Here is a 14,323-nt window from a genome sequence, read left to right as displayed (position 1 = left end):
CAATGGAATTTACAACAGAATTGAAGTATTTCCTTGGCACCACTAGTTGATATATAGCAAATACTTCATTAGTATAAATCAGGTGCAGGGGGAGAGGAGCTGTTCAGCCATATAATGATCATTGTTAAAGTAATTGGGGCAAATGCAGTCTCCACTTTCAAACACCGCTCTTCTCGGAGAAGTTTACAAGCACTGAGAGGAAGTCAAGTTTGAGCTCTGTGTGTGATTTTTAGCTTGACAAATGTAATTCAATTTTGTCCATCCCTGTTTTCCTCGTCAGTTGCAAACTGGCAATTGTAGAATGAGAGATGAGTTATGGCAGCAGTTTTTCAAAGTTGGGCTTTTTGTTTTAAAAACTGGCAAAACTTTTTGATGGAAGTCTATATGCAAGGTTTACATTCAATTAATAGGAAAGCATAGTTCTAAATATCAGGTGCAACAGAACAGCGAGAGCCATGAATGCAATTGAAAGACTTCCATGGACAAATTATAGCTGGCTACGGTTTTAATACCATATAGATGTACATACAGCAGCTGCTAGCGACGACATTTGTGGATGGTTTCTAACAGACTGCTTTGACATGTCAGCCATACCAACCCTTCTGGTAGAAAGTTTATATATTTTGAGTACTTTAGCGAACACAGTTTGCAGTGTTGGAGAACATGCTGAATTGGGCAGCATAGGGTACCCTAATTGCACCCATGCAATAGGGGGAAAAGGGGGAACACTTTTAAGGCTTTGTACTTCAGCATGTTCCTCGCTTCATAGCAAGATTGATATATATTGAGGTTTTTTTAGTGTAATAAAATGTATGGAGAAAGGTAAGAGCACTTCCATTTAGCTTCCACTGTAAAAGAACCTGTTTTCCTGCTTTGAGTGTAACTTAATTGAACTGAACAGAGCCAGATACTGTTCAGCTGCTAGAGGAAAGTAGTTTCTACCACTTTTTATTTTTTTAAATCCCTACATTACCTACTCTGAGGTGTAGAGAAAATAGTAGTAGATAAAAGCAAAACTAGCCTCACCCCCACAAACTGATGGCTATTATTTGGAGCAGCTCTGGAGAAGGCTTTCCCTAACACCTTTTTAGTTACATTATTAAACTCTTTTTTAGAAATTGGAACAGGCTAGTAAGAAATTGGGGACTGTTTTTTCTAATTTTCTACTTCAGTTTCCCTAATAGCAAAACAGATAATTCTGGGTTCATTCAAAACTTTAATCTTGTGTTAAAAGGCTTGGTTTCTAAGATCATTTTCACTATATCGTCAAGAACATGTACGTTTTCAAAGGGGTAAGTGAAATAGATTATTAGCTTTCGGGGGACTAAAAAGAAAAACCTAAATTTAGTTAAGAATTCCTGCATAATTCTTTAGTAAAACAGCTGCCTCCACTGTTTTGTACATCAGGACAGTTAAGAAAGAGACTACGTGTTAATGGAAAGAATCTCTTGTTTGTGAAAGGTGTAGGTAACTACAGTGTGGCCTGCTTACAAAAATAACCTCTCTAGTCAGTCAACTTTTTTTATAGATTTTTGCAATGAACATAATATAATTGCAATGTGCTGGATTGTTTGTATTCAATGTGATATTCTCAAAGATTACTATTTCCTTCCTGGGTTTGAGAAAATGTAATAAGGTGAAAGTGGGCATTGTAACATAAGCAGAGAAGGTGGTTACAACTTATCTAAGAAGTTGTCTAGAGGTGGAATACCCTCCATCAAGTCCTTGCGCTTGTGTATTTCAGCCACAACTTGCCAAAGACGAGTAGTTGCATCATAAGGATCTCCAGGCAAAATTTGCCAATGATCAAAGATACATTGTGGGAAAGCTTGACCACCAGTGTTGGACCTCAAGTCAGCAGTGAAACCTGGGGGGGAGGAAAGCATAATTAGCCAGTCATACCTGCTGTGTCTAGGCAGAGTTGGAAGCCCTACTTTGGATTGAATAGTTTTTGCTAGAATGGCACAATGGAGTGAGATTCTTGAAGTGCGTTTGGCTCTAGAGCAGAATACCCAGAGACCCAAAACACCGAACTCCAGTTCCGGTACAAGAGAGAACCTCTCCTTTCTAGCTATGTAAACACCAAGAAGCTAAGCTCAACTTGGGCAAGAGCATGATAAGAAAGCACTTTAAACAATTGAAATAGCCAGTGTTGTATTAGAACATCAGTGACAATCCCACAAGGCACCTGGTTACTTCACACAGGAGTCAGGCACCTCTAATCCTTCCTTCACACCTACCGCTTGTGCTCCTGATGCAATCTCTTGCTCTGTGCTGTTTCTTAGTGGAAAGCAACAGCAATGAAGCCAGAAAAAAGGTTGGGGGATAGGGTGGAGCAGGCCTAGCTCATCCTTCCTTTCCAATAGCTAGGAAGTATTGTATGGTACAGTACTGTACGTGTGCTTTCCCAATTACAACCTCTAGGAAACTGACCAGCCTGAAGTTTACCATCTTGTTTTTTTTTTTTCCAGGTTTCTAACTAAACACATTAACCTCTTGTTTACTTTTCACCTAATTGTAATTACAACTGAACGACTAGTAACTGTATTGCAATGGTTAAATTCCTGGTGGAATCTCAGCCTCTACTTAGGCACCCGTATTCATTGTACAATGCACAGGGGAGACCTAAGCACCGCAGAAGCTAGCAAGCTGAAGGGGGGGGGGGGGGCTGCTTAAATTAGCCATGAGTGAAATGCCAAGAAGAGGAGGTGGATGGGGGAGAAGAGAACCACTCCATTACAACCAGGGTACTCACCTGGGCTGAGGGCAAGTCAGGTTCAATCCATTCTGGGGACTTGAACCTTACTCCCTCATCACAGGTGGGAGTACTGACTCCTAGGTTATTGTGCATTCTGGACACACACACCTGTCCCATGGATGGGGGCTAACCCTATAGGTGTGCTCTGAGTGTACCTATACCATCAGGCCCTATGGGGAGATAGGTGAAGAACACTAGCCTGAAAAACTGCAGTTTCAGCAAGAGCTGTGGTCCAGTGTCAGGAGTGCTGCTGGCTTTTATGCATGCCCATCAGCAGAAATGCAGCTGAATGGCAGACATACCTAAATGATGGACTTAAATACCTTTTGTGTATTTTTGCCCTTTCTCCCTAGATGAGTGATTCACATGCATCAGAACTACTTTGGATGTAAGTATATTTATTAAAGAAGGATGACTGACTTATTTCACCTTTCCCTCTTCACAAAACAACTACTGCTTCCTTTTTTTTCTTTTCCAGCTGCAGTAATTCAGCCATGTGACTAGCTCCTTACCAACTGCAATATCGGTACTCCTGGGAATGCAACTTAGTATGAGCTATATGGAAAATATCAGTTTTTTGAACATCTTCAGTTCATCAGCTGAGAATGACAAGCCTTACCTATACCAAGGAAATCTAGGAGCAACTGTTTCAGCATTTGGGTTTCTACAAGATGCTCTAGTTTAGATTATGACTTAAGGTGCAGAATAATGTGCAACCTCCACAATGTATCCTATCATTAGAAAAAGTTCAGACTTCTGATTGCAAATGGCACCTTCCAAATAGGAAACAAAGAAACCCATGTACTGTCTGTCTGAATCTCTAGAGAAACAAACAATAGTTCTGATGTGTTAATTGTCTCCATACAATGTTAACTCCTGAAATCTAAAGATGATCCTTTAAATACTCCTTTCATATTGATAATTTCAGCAGAACTATCCAGTTAATGTGCTTCTTACAACAGCTAGTTGTCTCATATGTCAAAAGCCTATCTGTTATCTTGTCCCCTTGCCCTACAGCTGGCAAAGCCTCTAGCTTCACTACTGAACACATCCCCACTGCAAAAGGGCAGTTTCAGTTTATATATATTTAAAAAAAAAAGCACACTGAAAATTGACAAGTTATGGGCAGTGAAAGGAAAGGGATATAATATCAAGTTAATCAGTAAGGCTATGTAGATTGTTTGTTTAAAACATCAGGCTACCTCCTTGGCTGTGGTAAGCTGGTATAGCTCTGTGTTAGATAAGTTTGCTAGAGCATAAATTCCTGATTTTAATAAATATCTTTAGTGACAGAAGTAGGGTCCTAGTCACCCTGGAATGTCCTCAGCTGGGAAGAGTAAGTTGCATGTGTCCGCACAGGGTGCCAAGAAGACATTAAAGCCCAGCGGAGAAGGCTGCCTGTCAGCACAATTAGTTGAAGATGCAAAAAACAGCAGGAAGGAAGTCAGATGTAAGAATTCCCATTTCATTGACTCCCAGCCACGTTGTTGGAAGCCCTCCCCCACCATCCAGACATACTTAAGGAAGGTACAAGGAGTTGGCTAAAGACAATATGGCCTTCTTACCAAAAGACTCATTTACAGGTACATAAGCCTTGACCACAAACGTCGGGGTTCCTGCCATTTGGAATTCGTCAAAGACATGGCCCCATTTCCTGTTCAACACATCATAGATATCACCAACCACTTGTTTGGGGCACTACGAAGAAAAATGTTACTAAGTTACATACAAATAGCAGTGGCTTGGTCATTGAACATAGCAGCACTAAACTTAGCACCAGACAATCCCTTTGGATTCTTCTCCCGCCCTGGAACCACCTCTCTGTGTGCCTGCCTCCCTTCTCCAAGGCGTTTCCTCACCAACCTCTGTACCAATCTCAGGTTGTACAATCCCCAGCATGTCTGCAATAGACCACACTGCAGCATATGTTTGTGCAGCACTGTCCAAAGGTTGTGTGTTCAGTAAAGAACTTCTGCTCACTTTTTGCCCCAGAATAATAGTTCTCTACGTCTTTTAATGAAAAAGCAGATCAGTGATAGGCATCCCATCATTTGTCTAAAACTAAATGCACACTAAAGTAAAATATGTAAATGGAATTATTTAAAAGAATGCTCGACACACACTGATAACGCTATGTTAAAACAGTCAAGGTACTACTACAGGTGCTAAAAAGAAGGGCTTTGCAGCAGTAGTCCCAGCAAGCAGATCCAATTGTTCATTGCAATGCCCTCACTTGGCCACGGGGACTGCAGGAAAGTGATGTGATTCAAGCAACTCTACTGTTAGAGTGCTTTCTGGCAGGGGATTTTTACCACTACACATTTCTAAATTATGGCAGGCATTGAACTTGAGGGTTTTTTTTAAAAAAAGGCAAACCAGTATGTGTTTTGCTGTAGAAAGCAATGCATACTTTTAATACAAATAGAAATTTCCTGAGGTCTTCCATTTACCAAACGAAGTAATTTGAACCCTTCCTCTCCCCACTCTCCCCAAAACAAAACAAGAGAAGTGAGTGTTAGGCTTGGTCTACACTACAGCGTTAGGTTGACATAAGGCAGCTTATGTCAACCTAACTATGTCAGTGTCTACTCTATAGCCTTGCTCCCACCGATGTATGTGCCCTACTGTACCGACATAACTCCATCTCCACAAGGGGTGTAGTGCTTAGTGTCTATGTAGACACTGTGTTCCTTATGTCGGAGTTGTGAAATTGATAAGAAAGCCAGCTCCCAGCTGGTCTGCTACCCAGCCTCCCAGCTTGGGCTGCTGCCTGCCCCTCTTCAGTTGGTGGAAGTGCTCCTGGGGGCTATATAGGTTGATTTAAGATCATAGTGTAGACACAGAGTAGGTCAAAACTCTAGAAAAACTGCTGTTTAAGTATACAGAGATATATTTAGAAATAGAACTGCTTATACTGTCCTTTTTTCTGCTATGGTTTAGATCCTCAGGACACTTGCATGGAGACTCTCTTTTCAAGGGTTCAGTTACCCCTGTTTTCTCTTGAATGTCTTTAGTAATAAAGGACAGAAGAGAAAGGCAGAACAATTTCTTAGTTTCCCTGAGTGGCACTGACAGTTCATGAAGAACAGTGTGATTTAACCCAATGTATGTAGCTGTCACTGCTCAAACTCTATCCTGTTCCAGGTTTCAGAGTAGCAGCCGTGTTAGTCTGTATTCGCAAAAAGAAAAGGAGGACTTGTGGCACCTTAGAGACCAACAAATTTATTTGAGCATAAGCTTTTGTGAGCTACAGCTCACTTCATCAGATGCATTATGCTCAAATAAATTTGTTAGTCTCTAAGGTGCCACAAGTACTCCTTTTCTTTATCCTGTTCCAGACACACAAAACTCCAACTCTACCATCCTCAGAACACAGGACCAACTTCTAAAAAAACCCAAAACCACAGCAAGTGCAACTTTCTTAACAATACTTGTACAATTACATTCCTTTCATGTCTCCACTAGCTCACCCTCTTACATACCTGGATCTCCACAAGATAGATGGGCTCTATAAGTCTGGGTTGTGCTGTAAGAGCAGAGGCATACAGGACACTTCTGACAGTGGGAAGAATTTGTGCACCACCACGGTGGACCGCATCGGCATGCAGAGTAACATCATGGATATCAAAACGAATGCCCCTCATGTTCTCCCCACACAACACACCCTGCAAGAGAGTCAATGACCTTTTACAGAATTGAAAGGAAAATGGTGGATTTGATAGTCACTTTTTACTACTTTGAACGTTTTTACAGATATGGGAGTTCACTTGGAAATATACTTGACGATGTGCTTACACTGACACCTTGACCTTCAACTTAAAAGTCATGAACACTCCTTTTGGTACTGAGCAGATACTCTGAAGGAATAGAAGAACTATTCATTGCAACATGGAAATGCAAGTTTTAAGAACACAGGCATTTTCACAACAAAGTTGCACTTGGAATCAAAGTTCAGCCACTCGCAGATTGCAAACTATAATATTTGGGTGGAGGAATTCCATGCATTTACAATCACTAGAAATCTTTCATCTAAATAGAATTTCATTTTTTTTTCTGTTCTTTGCTGAAACTGTTCATAGTTTTTGTGTAATTTCCTAACAGTTTAATAAATAAGTTGTCTTTTCCTAAATGTTACTTATATATTCCATCAGTAGCTAAAAAGATGTTTGGATAATGTCAGAGATTTTTAATATCTAATAATATCCTGCATGTAAACTATTATTCATACTTACTTCTTTTGTTGCCCACTGGAAGCCAGCAACAACACTGTCTTTGGTTTCATTTAGGTACTGGACACCCCGGGTGATATCGACCAAGATATTTGGATCAGTTCCATCAGGTCCAAAGCACCAGATCTTACAAACTTCAGAAACATCCCACTCATATTTCTCTGCCAGGTAATAGGCACGCTGCTTCAGTTCTTGACGGGAACTGACTTCTCCTTTGTCTATGTCCTCTGCCAAGCCATCAGGGAAGGGCCGAGCTTTCATATACAGCCTGTTGTGTTTATTGGCAGATTTGGATAAGCACATCTGGCTCGACTCTTCACTGACTGTTTCACGATAAGATACAACTGGGTCTGATTTCTGCAAGGCAGCAAATAAATTCCAATAAAATTGTAATAGTGAACATCCAACATTTTACACTAAAATTACAAAAGGAACCTACTATGTCCCGTCATTCCCACATTTGTATTATTTGCCCTTTTTATAACAAGGTTCTAAATCATTTCTTTGCCTTAGGCAGCAGGTTTTATTTTGTACTCCTGGGGGAATTCTATGCCACTGCGCGTGTGCACACATGCAGAGAGAGAGTAATCATGTCCGGTGGAGATTCCTCCCCCACCCCCAAAAATACATTCTACCCATGAAGTCCTGCCTTTCAACCACCAGAGGCTGCTGTGGTGCCAGACCCACAGAAATGGCGTTCATCATAGCAACCTGCCTGTGGAACCAGGTTCAGAGGCAGAGTGGGGCACATGGGGCTGTTGGGGTGTGTGTCACAGACTGAGGTTCAGAAGGGCTAGTGGGGTGGACAGACTGGGGTGCAGGCTCAGGAGCAAGTGGGGTGACAGTATTGAGCCAGGGGCTAAATGGGAGGGGGACTCCAGGACCACATGGTGATAGGGGCAGATGTGCCTGACTGAATGGGAGAGGCTCGAGGTCAGCTGGGGTCTGTATGGGGGAGGCTTCCCAACTCTCTAACAATCCCCTTCTCCCCAAAAAGAAACTGTTCCATACTTTTCCCACCCACACCCAACAGTCCTGCAGGGTTCACTCCAAGGCTCCTTCCCTCTGCCTCAGCTCCTCCATTACCCCTAGCTTCCCCACGCCTTTGCACTGCTTCTGAGGGGTGCAGGAAAAACTTTTCTGTATTGTAATTTAAATGAATTACCCAAAATTCTGTATTAATATGCCTAGTAAGGAATCTATTTGTCAAAAAACATTTCCTGCAACTTTTTTTTTGTCTGTATTGTTACAGACATACTTGCTGACAGGTATTTTGAAATAAATTATCAAAATAATTGAAACTGGTGTGATTATATTGTGTTATTTTGACAAATAAAATATGCAGAATTTTAAAATATTGTGCACAGAATTTTTAATTTTTTGGTGCAGAACTCCCCCAGGAGTAATTTTGTTCAAGGCAGACTTTAAAGTCAGTTTCATTCACTAGTACAAATGTTCCCTGACACAGACCACAGACTGCTAATTTCATTGAGACAATAAAATGCAGCTGAAGAACTGTGCTGTATTGACAAGTAGAATCATTATCTTCTGATTCCAAGATTTTCTGTGAAAAAACCCTCAGGACTTATAAATATGGAAAATATCCTGTGAGAAGGAATCCTAGTAACAGAAATATTTTTCCATGGCCAAATAAGTTTTAGTGCAAATGAAGATGTCTGAAATTAGGATGGTATTTTCAAAGAAGCATAAGGAAGTTAGGTGTCCAATTTGCATCAAGTACCCTTTGAAAATCCCATCCTTAATGTGTAATCATCTTCTGTACATTGCAGATATAGACACAAAAGAAGCCTTTTATACCTTGATTGGAATGCAAGCATGATCTTCTTCCAGATCTTTAAGACAAATTTCTAGATGCAACTCACCACCTCCAGCAATGGATATGCTCACCCGACTCTTCAATAGTACACTAGAACATGAAATACTAGTTGTGTAAGAGTAAAATAATATATTTTCTTAAATTAATTTAAATCAGAACATTCCACAGGCATTTTCTATTAGATTATTCTGTGACTGATTTTTTCCAAAATTGCTTAGTAATAGCTGTTATTGTGGAGATTAACCAAATATCATTACATTTATGAAGTGCCTTTCATCCCAATGACTTAACAATGAATCACCTCACCCGTCAATGAAATGTTGCAGGTGGTCTAACATCATACAGCAAAACTACACAATAGCTTAGGATAGGAAGTGAAGAGCGCTCCATAAAACATTGGAACTGTATATGGAATTCAGACAGGCAGAAACTGCCCCTCCTAATTTAGCCAGACACTAAGCCCTGGGGTTAGGTCGAATTTAGCTGTGTTAGGTCGATTTAAAAATGACTGCATCCACACAACGAACCCCGTTCTGTCAACCTAAAGGGTTCTTAAAATCGACTTTTGTACTCCTCCCCGACAAGGGGAATAGCGCTAAAATCGACCTTGCTGGGTCAACTTTGGGGTAGTGCGGATGCAAATCAACGGTACTGGCCTCTGGGAGTTATCCCAGAGTGCTCCATTGTGACCGCTCTGGACAGCACTTTGAACTCTGATGCACTAGCCAGATACACAAGAAAAGCACCGGGACCTTTTGAATTTCATTTCCTGTTTGGTCAGCATGGCGAAGTCAGTAGCACTCAGCAGCACAGGTGACCATATAGTCCCCCCAGGATTGTCGAGCATAGAATGTTTCTACACTCCCCTTATCATCTCCATCCCTGAGGTTATCACAGATTAGAAGGCAAAAAAACCGCACTCAGGATGGCATGTTTTCAGAGCTCATGCAGTCCTCCCGCACTGATAGGGCACAGCTTAATGCATGGAGGCATTCAGTGGCAGAGGCCAGGAAAGTATTAAGTGAGTGCGAAGAGTGGAGGCAGGACGCGATGCTGAGGCTAATGGGGGAGCAAACGGACATGATGAAGCGTCTGTTGGGGGAGCAAACGGACATGATGAAGCATCTGTTGGAGCTGCAGGAAAGCCAACAAAAGCATAGACCCCCGCTGCATCCACTGTATAACTGCCTTCCCTCCTCCCCATGTTCCATAGCCTCCTCACCCAGACGCCCAAGAACACTGAGTGCTCCAGAGGATGGCCTGAGCAACAGAAGGCTGTCATTCAAACAGTTTGATTTTTAATATGGCTACAATAAGCAACATGGCCTTGTCCTTCCCTCCTCCTCCACCCCACCTGGGCTACCTAGTCCGTTATCTCATTTTTAAAAAAATTAATAAAGAATTCATGGTTTCAAAACAATAGTTACTTTATTTCGAAGGGAGGAGGGTGGTTGGCTTACAGGGAATTAAAATCAACAAAGGGGGCGGGTTTGTATCAAGGAGAAACACACACAACTGTCACAAAAAGAAAAGGAGTACTTGTGGCATCTTAGAGACTAACAAATTTATTTGAGCATAAGCTTTCGTGAGCTGCAGCTCACTTCATCGGATGCACAAAAGCTTATGCTCAAATAAATTTGTTAATCTCTAAGGTGCCACAAGTACTCCTTTTCTTTTTGCGAATACAGACACGGCTGCTACTCTGACAACTCTCACAGCGAAGCCTGGCCAGTCATGAAACTAGTTTTCAAAGTCTCTCCGATGTGCAGCACGCCTACCTGTGCTCTTCTAATCGGTGTCTGGCTGCTCAAAATCGGACGCCAGGCGATTTGCTTCAACCTTTCACCCCGCCATAAACGTCCCCCCCCTTACTCTCACAGATTTTATGGAGCACACAGCAAGCAGCAATAACAATGGGAATGTTGGTTGCGCTGAGGTCTGACCAATAGTGCCACAAGCTTTTAAACGTCCAAAGGCACATTCTACCACCATTCTGCACTTGTTCCGCCTATAGTTGAACTGCTCTTTACTACTGTCCAGGCTTCATGAGCAATGGGAGCAAGGGGTAGGGTGGGATAGGTGCAACCATGTGGTGCTGCCAGCTGGGAGAGCAGCTAAGGTAGAAGCTTTCAGGAGAGCAGAAGAGGAGAGTTGCAGCGGAAGCGGTGGAGCTGTCCACCATGCCCTGGAAGTTGCTAGGAGCCGGGCAGGGAAGACATTACCAGAACCCCAGGCCAAACTACATGTCCGAGGATGGCTACCAGTCCTACTGCACCATCTGTTGCGAAGGCACCCAGGAGCTGCTGCTTTGTAGCAATCCCAGCTGCTGAAGGTGCTTCTGTGTCGAATGCTTGGAGGTTCTGGTAGGGCAAGGTACCTTGGCCAAGGCAAAAGAGCAAGAGCCCTGGAGCTGTTACATGTGTCAACCACAGAAGTGCTATGGGGTGTTACAACGCCAACCGGACTGGAATGTACGGCTGCAAGACTTCTTCACCAGCGACAAAGGACAGGAATATGATGCACCTAAAATCTAAAAAGGCCCACACATTTCCCAGAGTCACTACCTTTGATAACAGAACATCAATGATTGCATTGGCTACTTGGATCACAGCAGCCCCCACAGTAGACTTGCCCACAATAGCAGTGGTGATGGTGAGCTGAGCAGGCTCCATGCTTGCCGTGGTATGGAGTCTGCACGGGTAACCCAGGGAAAAAGGCGCAAAGCAATTGTCTGCCTTTGCTTTCATGGAGGGAGGGGCGACTGACAACATGTACCCAAAACCACCCGCGACAATGTTTTTGCCCCATCAGACATTGGGAGCTTAACCCAGAATTCCAATGGGCGGCAGAGACTGCGAGAAGTGTGGGATAGCTTCCCACAGTGCACCGCTCCGTACATCGATGCTAGCCATGGTAGTGAGGACGCACTCCGCCGACTTAATGCGCTTAGTGTGGACATATGCAATTGACTGTATAAAATCGAATTCTAAAAATTGACTTCTATAAAATCGACCTAATTTCGTAATGTAGACATACCCTAAGACTAATAACATCCCCACATCCCCACACTTGGAAAATCTGTAATGACAGGTAGTCAGGATCTCGGTTTTACAATCTCATCTGAAAGATAAGCAACTCCCAACATCATGCTGGGACATTATTTCAATTCTAAATCAGAGGGAAGACTGCTGCGTAATGAATAACCAATACTACTCATTGCAAAACCTGGGTTTTCCTTAGAGACTTCCTATCCAAGTTCTGACTAGGCCCATCCCTGCTTAGCTTCTTCAGTCTCATATGATTACAATGTAAGTGGTATGGCTGCAGATTCTAAACATCAGATTATGAAAGCTATCGTGAATAAGTATCTATTTGAGTAAAGTCTAGTCCCTCAGCAGTACTCCACTGCAAACCAGCAATTCTAAAACTAACACTCACCTGAACACTAACACTCACCTGAACCATGGGATCAGACTTGGCCAGATGCTTTAGACCTTCAACTAGTTTTGGTAGATCAGCAGGGTTTTTTGCTTCAACAGCAACATGTACAACAGGGCTAACACTAAATTTCATCACTTGCATGTTGTGTGCATGCTCAAAAGTGGTAATTGTACCCGTCTTCACCAAAAACTGGTCAACACCAACTAGACCAACAATGTTGCCACAAGGTACCTCCTCAATGGGCTCAACATAACGACCCATCGTCAAAATGGCTCTATAAAGACAGAGGTTGGGTAACGATCCTTATATATCTCTTGAAACTATGCCTTTTTTAATCTTAGGAAGTTTCTATAACTGCCTTTTATTTGCCTACATTCCCTCCGATACTCATTTTGTTATGTAAGTCAAAAAAATCGTACAAATCTGGTATTTTCATTGACAAAAGTAAACAATCCTCCTTTTATTAGGTTCCCAAAAATAGGCTTTGCAAGCATCTTGACTTTTTTTTTTTTTGCATGCATGCATTCTTCTTCAACAGAAGCAAACTATTTCCATCTACCTTTGAATAGATTTTATGAAGAGATCTTTCTTCTTGCCAGGTGTGTAGTTTGGTCCCATGATTTGAACTTTCTGTCCAGTGGAAACAATACCAGAGAAGACTCTTCCAAAGGCATAGAAACGTCCCTTATCAGATGTGGGGACCATTTTGGAGATGTACATCATTAGAGGGCCCTTGCGATCACAGTTTTTGACACCTATAGTAAAACAATGCATTTCAATGAGTCTTCAAAAGCTGTTTAAAACTAGGCCTAACACTTTACTGAGCATTTCCTTCCCCTTCCACTTTATAAGCCTTGTTTTTCATATGGTACCCATTGTTGTGAATGCCTCCCAAAATTAAGAATGCTTAAAGTTATAATTAACAGCTCTCCTACTTTCCAGTCCAGAGATCACAGGTCTGTGTATGTGTGTGGCAGGTGTATAATGTGGTAGACTAGCTCAAAGGAGTGGGTTTTGGTTTCTGCTCATTGGACATGGTGGTTTGTGGTCAACATTATGTCTTCCATGTGTGAGTTCCACAATTCGGCCAGTCATCAATAAATCTCTGTCTCCTGCAAGCACAAGTTTTACTTTTCTGGTTGCAAGTTCCATGCTCCAGTAGAACGCACGTGTTATGGAAAGCCAAGATCACAGAATGAGGTGGTCCCTCATGTAACTTGGCCTATTTGGACGTAGATCTTGAAGAGGAGGGCAAAAACTTTGATTTTGACTCACCAGGAACCAAAGCAGCACACTGTGCAGGGAAGTGACATGTTGCCAGTGGTCTGTACAGAAGAGACTGCCTGACATTAGTGACCAACTGATTTTTTTTTTAAAGTGGTCACCTGTTTCAGGCATAGGTACAGAGAGTTTCAGAAATCAAGTCTGGAGGTCATGAATGCCTGGTTCACTGTGGCTAAGTCCAGATCTGACAGGAGGCTGCGCTATCTTCTTGCCAAATCTAGATGGGTTTTGGATCCATATTTATTTGGGTTTCTAAAAGCAGTGAAATGTCAGGTGGACACTGAAGCTGCAGACTGTCTTCATGACCTAAAGGAAGAAACCATCAATGAAGGGCAATATTATAGAGACAATGAGTTCTGGACAGTCTCAGTTTCCCAGGTTCAGCCTCAGCCATTTACTCTTTAACCAGTTGCTGTTCTCAGCTAAGCCTTTGGATAGCTGGTAGATGGCACCATTTGCCTCTGATGTAATGGTAATGCACAATTTCCCTTCATGGCTTCATACAGATGTTGAACAAGATGCAGGTGATGATAGTTTAATATGGGACTCCACATAAGGAGTTTGGAAGTGGAGGAGCAGGTGCCCATCATGATTCTCCAGGTATGGTATGATACAAATAACCAAGACATCTCAGCATGATCCCACTGTGAGGGGGTAGTCTGCCCCATTAGGCATTCTGAGGCCTACATATCAACCCATCCCCATCACATGTTTTGGCCTTTTAAGATTTTGGGAGGTCTGATATATACAAGGACCCTAGGAGATATTGGTAGA

General features: G+C 42.3%; 1 pseudogene; it reads right to left on the bottom strand.

Annotated features, from left to right (window-relative positions):
* Positions 1-1,542: 1,542 nt before the first annotated feature.
* Positions 1,543-14,323, bottom strand: part of LOC122460167 — a 33,681-nt pseudogene continuing 20,900 nt past the window's right edge.

Source organism: Dermochelys coriacea, chromosome 5, assembly GCF_009764565.3.
Source record: "Dermochelys coriacea isolate rDerCor1 chromosome 5, rDerCor1.pri.v4, whole genome shotgun sequence".
In the NCBI taxonomy this organism is placed as follows: Eukaryota; Metazoa; Chordata; order Testudines; family Dermochelyidae; genus Dermochelys; species Dermochelys coriacea.
This window is presented reverse-complemented; position numbering and strand designations above follow the sequence as displayed.